The sequence below is a fragment of the Arachis ipaensis genome, chromosome B08 (genome assembly GCF_000816755.2).
Source record: "Arachis ipaensis cultivar K30076 chromosome B08, Araip1.1, whole genome shotgun sequence".
Classification (NCBI taxonomy): Eukaryota; Viridiplantae; Streptophyta; class Magnoliopsida; order Fabales; family Fabaceae; genus Arachis; species Arachis ipaensis.
The window spans coordinates 103,627,368-103,638,581 of record NC_029792.2 but is presented as its reverse complement, the minus strand read 5'-3'; the positions used below and the strand labels follow the sequence as shown (position 1 = coordinate 103,638,581).

The window sequence follows — 11,214 nt, the reverse complement described above, 5'->3', positions numbered from 1 at the left end:
TTCATGAGACACTAGAATTCATTCTTAAAAATTTTGAAGCCATAGAATAATTTATTTTTGAAAACAAATATATTTTTTTTTCGAAAATAGATGAGGAAATTTTTGAAAGATTTTTGAAAAGTTTTTGAAAATAAAAGGAAAAGTACCTAATCTGAGCAACAAGATGAACCGTCAGTTGTCCAAACACGAACAATCCCCGGCAACGGCGCCAAAAACTTGGCGTTGTTGCCGGATCAGACTTGGCACTGATGTTACCGGACCAAAAGCTTGCCGAAAACTCAAACAATCCCCGGCAACGGCGCCAAAAACTTGGTGCACGAAATTGTGATGTCCAGGCTCAAACTATTCCTGGCACGTGAGCAACTTGGTACGCGTAATCGTGATTACACATTCATAATTTGTCACAACTTCGATACAACTAACCAGCAAGTGCACTGGGTCGTCCAAGTAATACCTTACGTGAGTAAGGGTCGAATCCCACGGAGATTGTTGGTATGAAGCAAGCTATGGTCACCTTGTAAATCTCAGTCAGGCAGATATAAAGTGATGAAGATGTTTTCGAATATTATATAATAAAATAGGGATAGAGATACTTATGTAATTCATTGGTAGAAATTTCAGATAAGCGAATGGAGATGCTTTTCGTTCCTCTGAACCTCTGCTTTCCTGCTATCTTCATCCAATCAGTCTTACTCCTTTTCATGGCTGGCTTTATGTGATACATCACCACTGTCAATGGCTACTTTCGGTCATCTCACGGGAAAATGATCCAATGCCCTGTCACGGCACGGCTATTCATCTGTCGGTTCTCGATCATGCTGGAATAGGATTTACTATCCTTTTGCGTCTGTCACTAACGCCCTGCAATCGCGAGTTCGGAGCTCGTCACAGTCATTCAATCATTGAATCCTACTCGGAATACCACAGACAAGGTTTAGACCTTCCGGATTCTCTTGTATGCCGCCATCATTCTAGCGTACGCCACGAAGATTCTGGTTAGGAGATCTAAGAGATACTCATTCTAGCTTAATTCATGTAGAACAGAAGTGTTTGTCAGGCACGCGTTCATGAGGGAGAAGGATGATGAGCGTCACACATAATCATCACCTTCATCACGTTCTTGGGTGCGAATGGATATCTTAGAAGCGAAATAAGAAGAATTGAATAGAAAACAGTAGTACTTTGCATTAATCTTTGAGGCACAGCAGAGCTCCACACCTTAATCTATGGAGTGTAGAAACTCTACCGTATGAAAATACATAAGTGAAGGTCCAGGCATGGCCGAGATGGCCAGCCCCCTATGATCTAAGAACCAGGCGTCCAAAGATGCCTAATACAATAGTAAGAGGTCCTATTTATAATAAACTAGCTACTAGGGTTTACATGAGTAAGTATTTGGTGTATAAATCCACTTCCGGGGCCCACTTGGTGTGTGTTTGGGCTGAGCTTAAGTGTTGCACGTGCAGAGGCCATTTGTGGAGTTGAACGCCAGTTTTTGTGCCAGTTTGGGCGTTCAACTCTGGCTTTGGATCCTTTTCTGGCGCTGGACGCCAGATTTGGGTAGAAAGCTGGCGTTGAACGCCAGTTTACGTTATCTATTCTTGGCCAAAGTATGGACTATTATATATTGCTGGAAAGCCCTAGATGTCTACTTTCCAACACAATTGGAAGCGCGCCATTTCGAGTTCTGTAGCTCCAGAAAATCCACTTTGATTGCAGGGAGGTCAGAATCCAACAGCATCAGCAGTCCTTTTTCAACCTCTGAATCTGATTTCTGCTCAAGTCCCTCAATTTCAGCCAGAAAATACCTGAAATCACAGAAAAACACACAAACTCATAGTAAAGTCCAGAAATATGAATTTAACACAAAATCTATTAAAAACATCCCTAAAAGTAACTAGATCCTACTAAAAACATACTAAAAACAATGTCAAAAAGCGTATAAATTATCCGCTCATCAATAAACCAACGCTCTAGCCAATTGAGCAGTAAATGTAACACTTGTTTTAAAGAGGTATTTTTAATAACTAAAAATAAATTTTTTTGAAAACTAATGTTTTGAGAAAGCACAAGTAAAACAAGAAAAGACACAGAACAAGAAAAACCAAAGATCAAACAAGAAAAATAAACAAAAACAACTTGAAGATCAAGGAAGAATGAAGAACACAAATTCGAAAATTTAGGAGAAAAAGATAAGAATGCAGTTGACACCAAACTTTAAAACATGACACTAAACTCACAAAGAATAAAAGAGCATGGATTAAATACTTGTTCTGCAGTAATGGAGAATATGTTGGAGTTTTGGAGATGCTTTGTCTTCTGAATCTCTGCTTTCTCCCTGTCTTCTTCTTCACGCACGCAAGGTTCCTCCTATGGCAAGCTGTGTGTTGGTGGATCACCGTTGTCAATGGCTACCATCCGTCCTCTCAGTGAAAAAGGTCCAGGTGCGCTGTCACCGCACGGCTAATCATCTGTCGGTTCTCGATTATGTCGGAATAGGATCCATTGATCCTTTTGCGTCTATCACTACGCCCAACACTCGCGAGTTTGAAGCTCGTCATAGTCATTCAATCCCTGAATCCTAGTTGGAATACCACAGACAAGGTTTAGACTTTCCGGATTCTCAAGAATGCTGCCAATGGATTCTAGCTTATACCACGAAGATTCTGATTAAGGAATCTAAGAGATACCCATTCAATCGAAGGTAGAACGGAGGTGGTTGTCAGGCACGTGTTCATAGGTTGAGAATAGTGATGAGTGTCACGGATCATCACATCCATCATATTGAAGTGCGAATGAACATCTTAGATAGAAACAAGGGTGTTTGAATAGAAAACAGAAATAATTACATTAATTCATCGAGACACAGCAGAGCTCCTCACCCCAAACAATGGAGTTCAGAGACTCATGCCGTCAAAGAGTACAAAGTTCAGATCTAAAAATGTTATGAGGTACAAAATAAATCTCTAAAAGTTGTTTAAATACTAAACTAGTAACCTAGGTTTATAGAAAATGAATAAACTAAGATAGATGGTGCAGAAATCCACTTCTGGGGCCCACTTGGTGTGTGATGGGGCTGAGACTTAAGCTTTACACGTGCCTGGGCTGTTTCTGGAGTTAAACACCAGGTTGTAACCTGTTTTGGGCGTTCAACTCCAACTTGTAACCTGTTTCTGGCATTTAACGCTAGACTGCAACATAGAACTGGCGTTGAACGCCAGTTTACGTCGTCTATCCTGAGCAAAGTATGAACTATTATATATTGCTGGAAAGCCCTGGATGTCTACTTTCCAACGCAATTGAAAGCGCGCCAATTGGACTCCTGTAGCTCCAAAAAATCTATTCTGAGTGCAGGAAGGTTAGAATCCAACAGCATCAGCAGTCCTTTTTCAGCCTGAATCAGATTTTTGCTCAGCTCCCTCAATTTCAGCCAGAAATTACCTGAAATCACAGAAAAACACAAAAACTCATAGTAAAGTCCAGAAATGTGATTTTTATTTAAAAACTAATAAAAATATAATAAAAAGTGACTAAAACATATTAAAAACTACCTAAAAACAATGCCAAAAAGCGTATAAATTATCCGCTCATCAGTCGGCCAATAATATCCTGTTTGTATGATCTTTGTGGCGAGTGCTCGTCCTCCGATGTGGTTCCCACATACGCCCTCATGAACCTCGTCCATCACCTCTTTTGCCTCATCTTTATTTAGGCATTTTAGTAATAGTTATGAGAAACCGCGCCTGTACAGTTCTCCTGCTATATTTGTGTAGAGACTTGCTTTTCGTTTGAAGTGTTGCGGGTTGAGCTCGTCTCTGGGTATGATACCTGCATTGATGTACTCAAGAAGAGGTGTTCTCTAGTTGCGGAGGTGGTTAATGCTTGTTATAGATAATAGTTCAATGCTGGGATTTTTAAGTGTGAGTTGTGATAATGCCGATGTTTGTGTGTCCACCCTGGTGGCGGCAAGCTTGGATAATATGTCTGCTCTAACATTCTTTTCTCTATGCACATGTAGAATGATGAATGAACTGAACTTTGAAATGAGATCCTTTGCTATGAGCCAATATCGCTCTAGCAAGGGATCTTTTACCTGAAATTCTCCTCGGATTTGTTGAACCACCAAGAGAGAATCACAATGTGCTGTCAGGCTTTGTACTTGGAGGTTCAGGGCGAGCTTGAGTCCTGCTATGAGGGCCTCATATTTGGCCTGATTGTTGCTTTCCGGGAAGTGGAACTGGAGGGATTGCTCGGCCACCATTTTGTCCCCTTCTTTCAGGATTATCCCAGCTCCGCTTCCTCCTCGGCTGGACGCCCCATCCACGTGTAATTCCCAGAATTTGTTGTGTTCGTCCGGGGTTAGTTCTGAGATGAAGTCTGCGAGGATCTGTGCTTTTAATGCCAACCTTGGTTGAAATTGGATATCGAATTCTGAGAGCTCGATAGACCATTTGGTCAGACGTTCGGCCAGTTCTGGTTTTGTCAGTATTTATCTTAATGGTTGGTTTGTCCTCATTATTATTGTGTGGCGTTGGAAGTAGTGCCTGAGTCTTCTTGCTGTTATTACAAGTGCTAAAGCTAGCTGTTCTATCATCGGATACCTTTGTTCCATTGATTGCATGGCTCTACTGATGAAGTATACTGGTTGTTGTATTTTTCCTGTCTTAATGACTAGAGCCGAGCTTATAGAATAATTAGAAACAGATAAATATAAGTATAAAGGTTTATCGACTTCTGGTCTTTGCAGCACGGGTGGTGATGATAGAATGGTTTTGAGCTCGGCAAACGCCTTCTCGCACTCTTCTGTCCATTAAAACTTCTTATTCTTTGATATTGTTTGGAAGAAATGTTATGATCGGCTTGACGCTACTGGTAAGAACCGAAATAGTGCCGCTACCTTTCCTGCCAATTGTTGTACTTCTTTTATTGTTTTAGGGCTCGCCATGTTAAGTATTGCCTCACATTTTTCAGGGTTTGCTTCAATTCCTCGTGAGGTCAGCATGAATCCAAGGAATTTGCCTCCTTGTACCCCAAAGGTACATTTCTCTGGGTTGAGTCTCATATTGTATGCTCGGATCTGTTCAAATATCTCCCTGAGGTTGTCGCAGTGTGACTTTTCCTGTGTGGTCTTGGCAACCATATCGTCCACATAGATTTCCATGTTCCGACCTATTTGATGACGGAACACTTTGTCCATCAGTCGTTAGTAGGTTGCACCAACGTTCTCTAGACCAAATGGCATTACTCTATAACAAAAATTTTCATGCTCAGTTATAAATGCTGTCTTGCTTTGGTCTTCTGGATGCATGAGGATCTGGTTGTAGCCAGAGTATTCATCCACGAAGCTCAAACTTTTGAAACCTGATGCACTGTTTACGAGTTTATCAATGCAGGGTAAAGGATAAGCATCTTTAGGGCATGCCTTATTTAAATCTGTAAAGTCGACGCACATGCGCCATTTACCTGAATTTTTCCTTACCATTACCACGTTTGAGAGCCATGTGGTGAATCTGATTTCTTTGATGAAGTTAGCTTTAAAAAACTTTGCGGTTTCTTTTAGGGCTGCCTTTGATTTTTCAGCCCCGAGATTCCTCTTCTTTTGGGCTATAGGTCAGGTTGTTCTGCCGGTGGCGAGCTTATGGCAGATAGTGTTTGGGTCTATAGCTGGCATGTCTGCTGGGGTCCAGGCAAATAGGTCGGCGTTGTCTTATAGTACTTTTATGAGCTTCGATCTTTCTTTTCCTTGTAGTGCTTTTCCGATGTATGTGACTTGTTCTGGTTTTGACGTCAGTGGGACTTCCTGGAGCTCGTCTGCTGGTTGAGGTCTTTCTTGGGTGTCCCCTCGAGGGTCAAGCTCTGCTAGGGACAGTACCTCATTTGTGTTGTGAATTGCTTTGACCTCTTGTTGGAATTCTTTTCCTAGAGCCGACTTCTTTAGGCTTGCATTGTAGCATTGCCGTGCTCGTTGGCGATCTGAATGGAGTGTCGCTATCTTTCCATCCTGTGCCTGGAATTTGACACATAGATGAAAAGTTGAAACTACTGCCCTAAACATGTTCAGGGCAGGTCTTCCGAGGATGATATTATAAGGACTAGGGCAATCAACTATAAGATATTGTATGTCAATGATCTGTGACAATGGGGGGTTTTCCATCGTTGTTTTTAACCATATGTAACCCTTAATTGGTACTCTTTCTCCAGAGAATCTGACTAATTCTCTGGATGAGGATTGTATGAGTCTTTCAGATATTTTCATTTTTAGAAAAGTAGTATAAAAAAGAACATCGGCACTACTACTGGGTCCAGAAGGACTTTTCTTACCAATAGCTCGCCTGTTTGGATGGAAATTACCACTAGGTCGTCTGAGTGTGGTGCGGCCGAGCATATGTCCTCCTGGTTGAACGTGATTTCTAGGTTGGGTACATTTTTGTTGTTATGTGGTGTTGTTCCTTCAATTGCCAGCATTGCGCGGTAGCTACGTTTCCTCGCCGAAGTTGTTTCGCCTCCCCCGGCAAATCCTTCGGATATGCAGTTTATAACCCCTTTATGTGGGGTGTTGTTTGACCATTTATTGGCTTCCTTGTTTCCTGAGGTTTGTTGGTGCTCTTCTTTGTCCCTATCGCCCTCTTTATGTTTCCTTCCTTCGATGTACTTATCTAGGAGGCCTTGCCGAGCTAGTCTTTCCAATAGATCTTTGGCTATCACGCACTCATCGGTTGTGTGTCCATACTTCTGGTGGATGGCACTGTGCTTGCTTTTGTCAACAAATCTTTGGTCTTGATAGCTCCCAGCTCTTGCTGATGGTTTTATAATTTTAGCGTTGAGTATTTCTTTGATTATCTTTTCCCTCCTTGTGTTGAATCTGGTGTAGTTGTCGAATTTTGGGGTGAGCTTGAATGGTTTGCCGAGCTCTTTGTTGTTCGTCGACCTTGGCATTCTGTCTTCCTCCCTTCTAGGTTTTCTTTCTGTTCTGTTGGCCTCACGGAGTTCTTCAATCTCCATTTGTCCAGCTGCTCTTTCTCGGAACTCCTCTAATGTCTTCAGCTTGGTGACTGCGATCGTCTCTCTGAACTTTCCTGGTCGGAGGCCGGCCTTGAGGGCATGTAAGTGGACAGCGGGGTCTAGATCGGGTATTTCTATTATTGCTTCTGCAAATCTGGTCAGATAGTCTTTCAGGCTTTCTTGGGGACCTTGGCAGATGGTGCCGAGATAATCTGATCTGTGTACATATATCCGTGCTGCAGTGAAGTAGTCTATGAAGGACTTTGCCAGTTCTTCAAAGGAAGAGATCGAACCTGCAGGTAATTTTGAAAATCAAAGAAACTCCCTTCTAGGTTTTCTTTCTGTTCTGTTGGCCTCATAGAGTTCTTCAATCTCCATCTGTCCAGCTGCTCTTTCTCGGAACTCCTCTAATGTCTTCAGCTTGGTGACTGCGATCGTCTCTCTGAACTTTCCTGGTCGGAGGCCGGCCTTGAGGGCATGTAAGTGGACAGCGGGGTCTAGATCGGGTATTTCTATTATTGCTTCTGCAAATCTGGTCAGATAGTCTTTCAGGCTTTCTTGGGGACCTTGGCAGATGGTGCCGAGATAATCTGATCTGTGTACATATATCCGTGCTGCAGTGAAGTAGTCTATGAAGGACTTTGCCAGTTCTTCAAAGGAAGAGATCGAACCTGCAGGTAATTTTGAAAACCAAAGTAACGCAGCGCCGTCGAGGTAGGTAGGGAAAGCTCTACAAAGAACAGGTTCATTGTTAGGGCCATTGAAAAATATCATAAATTGAAATTTCTTAATATGAGCCTGGGGGTCACCAATCCCCTTATATGGCTCAAGTGAAGAAGGTAGTGTAAAATTCTTTTTCATCTGGTAGTTGGTGATTTCCTCCGAGAAAGGGTTGTCCAAGGTAAGCTTCTCTTTTGGTGGGTTGACACTTAGTAGGTCTGTACTGCCTTTGGTTGGGCCCTTTTCATCATGCTTACTGGCGCTGTTCTGGGTGGACAACTCAGCAAGCCGTTTGACTTTTGCTTATAGTTCGACCATCTGGGCCAAAAGTTCGGCCTGAGTGAGCTGGTGAACTCTATTGTCGGCCATGTTAAGAGGTTGGAGAAACCTGTGTAAAAGAGAAGAAATAAAGTGCAATATATAAGGAATAGTGGGGTTAGATTAACTGCTTCGGCCCACGGTGGGCGCCAAATATTCCGTTCGAGTCCAGCCGAGGTATGTGTCTCCCAACGAGGCTGCTTAGCTCTTGATGGAGTTATACGTCGTCCGGGAGGCAGTCTCCAGGAATAACCTCGGTATGATGAAACACGGCGGCGGGAGCACCTGCAAAAAGTACTCCGACGCTCAAGTAAGTGTATGAATAATAAGAGATTAAAGTAATAAATTAGAGTGAGCTTTGTGACCTGTCCCTTAAGGGTTGCTTGGCTTGTGTTTTATAGATGAGTGGGGGGGTAGTTCTCCCTTGCGTTTGTTCCGATATCTATGGTGAGTGCCGTTGTTAGTAACGGACTGAAGATGATGTTAGTCACGTGTGTAATTTTTGTTTGAGTTCCATTTTAGGTTTTAATATGAGTTCCGAAATATTTGGTCGGTGAGGATGAAAGGATAATTGGCGAGTTCTTAGGGGTACACGTCAAGTGTTATTAAGTGCTGCAGCAGAACCTGAAGAAGAATGAAAGAGTATATTGTTCCTCTCATCCTCTCATTCTCATCATTTCATATTAGAATTCTCTCTCTAATTCTAAATTTTCCTTCTCTTGTCTCTATAGCTATGCAATTTGCTGTTGTTTAACACTAATAAAATGAGTTTCTGACGACAAAATGTACAAAATCTTCACATACAAAGTTAAAGTTCATATGTATATCTAAATATTAATTTTAGGAATCCATAGGGCTAAGCAAGAAGCAATGATAAAACCCCATAAGGTACACTGCATCTCATTCTAGCAACATATTCAAACAACATAGTATAGTTCTAAACAAGAACAAGCAAAATTCCACCACAATACAAATATCGAGCCCAATAGTTGAGCAATCTTATCTCTGTAACATAGAGGAAAACCAGCCCTTCTTCTTAGCATCAGGCTTGCTGTTCTTCCCAATATCATCATCATCCTCCTCCTCTTCAGCCTCACTATCACTGTTAACAACTTCATCCTTATCCATAGCTCCTTAGCCAGAAAATCAACGTTCTTATTCCCGCCATCATCAAACCCATGATCTGTAAAATCCAGTTTGTTCTTGGAACGAATCATATCAAATCCTATTTTTCTTCACTACCTTCTTTTACTAGTTCACATGCTTAAGTGTTTGATTCACAATAATTTATCTCTTTCCAATTGAAATTAGTGGCACTCAATTTGACAAGTGATGTATACGTATCTTTAATAGTTTTTAGTTGTCATTTCTTTAAATAGTGATAGTGATTTATTGTTTTTATTAGAAATTTCATACTTTTAATCTATGTTCTTAGTATTTTCTTCCTTAAATTCAAGATAGAGATTTTTCTTTACTTTAATTGAGATTTTTAGTGCTTTGATCAATGGTCTTTGGAGTTGTTTTGTGCTTTTATAAGTGTAGGAAATGAAACAAGAATCAAAAGAACAAAGGAAGAAGCCAAGGACACGCTTTGAAAATTAAGGACATACTTTTTCCAAAGACCAAAATCAATACATTTGGGCTTGGAAGCTTTGCCGTCCAATGTGGAGGTACTGGCGTCCAATGGCATTCGGGCATGCGTACGCACAATTGGTAAAATAAGCGAAATCTTGCGTACGCATGCCCCATGCATACGCACAAGTGGTGACTTCAGCAAGGTCATGCGTACGCATAACCCATGCATATGCATGACCTCCGTTTCACGTCCAACGCCAGTTTTCTGACATTTCACGCTGAAGCAAAATAAAGCATAAATTTGGGCCATGAATTGGAGCAATGTTGTAGGCGTTCCACGCCCCTCACTTGGCGTGCCACGGCAAAGTGAATAGATGTCAAATTGGGCTTTTTTTTAGAAGCAAAGTGTACATTTAACCTGTTTTGCATGCTACCTAATAGCTCATCCTTAATCCAACCTTCCAGGATTCATTTTTCTCATTCATTCCTCAATCCTCCAAGTTTTCAAATGGAAGCCCAAGAATTCAATTTCAATTTAATCTTGAATTTAATGTAATTTGAATTTCATTTAAATTTATAATTTAGATAGGTTATAAATAGAGGATCAATCTAAGATCAGGGGAACTTCTTTTCCTCCACTCTTCTTCCCTCTATTCTTTTACATTTCGTAAGTCATGAGTGGCTAATTCCTTTTTCATTGGAAAATGAGCTCTATTGAATTTAATGGATCAATTGTGATTTATTCTTCATCTTCAATTCATCTTTCATTTGCTTCTTTAGAAAGAATCTTCGTTCTTCAATCCAAGAATTCAAATCTATTGAAAGATAGTTTGAATCTCACTTGAATTCTATGAGAACTTAAAAGAGGGATCATAGAATTGAGCTAGAAGTTCTTTCTCCCAATTTGATTATTATGGATTTTGGGATTGATATGTCACATATAATCAATCCATAACTTGATTCATAAAATTGTGTGACTCTAAATGAGAGATTAATCTTCATCTCTTTTCATGAGCAATTAGATCAAAGAATTGGTAATTGATCAAGTTAAGAGAGATTGAATTACCAAGAAATTGGAATTTAATCACTGATAATTTGCCAAGAGATCAATGATTGCATGATTGAAGTTGAGATGAAAAATTATTTGATCTAGAAAATTGAATATCTATGCACCCCAATGATTTTTCCTTATTCTCTTATTTCCTTTCTTGATTAATTAATTTTTTTAATTAATGCTCATTTACATTGCTTCCTTTACATTCTTGTAATTTACTATCCTTGCAATTCACTTTCTAAGTATTTATATTCTAGAAATTTAAATTCTCAGTAGTTTACATTTATGTTCTTTATTTTCAAGTCATTTATTGCTTCTATTTATTTATTGCTTAAGTCATTTTAATTTCATGCTTATTATATCAATTGTTCATCATCAAATTGTAAATTGCCTGACTAGAATACCCAATCAATCATTGCTTGCTTAATTTCTTAATCTTTGTGGGATCGACACTCAATCACTGTGATTTTATTACTTGGTACGATCTGGTGCACTTACCAATAGTTATAAAAGATTGCAAAAAAATCCCGTATCAAATTTTTGGC

The 11,214-nt window shown here is 40.3% G+C and overlaps 1 long non-coding RNA gene across 2 annotated transcripts in view; it reads right to left on the bottom strand.

The window, feature by feature from the left end:
* LOC107612273 overlaps positions 1–8,732 on the bottom strand; it is a 22,815-nt gene extending 14,083 nt beyond the window's left edge. Inside the window, exon 1 of one of the 2 annotated variants that reach the window (XR_002352798.1) lies at positions 8,665–8,732. This is a non-coding gene — a long non-coding RNA (uncharacterized LOC107612273). The remainder of the gene's footprint in view (positions 1–8,664) is intronic. The other variant, XR_001613668.2, reaches the window with a different exon arrangement.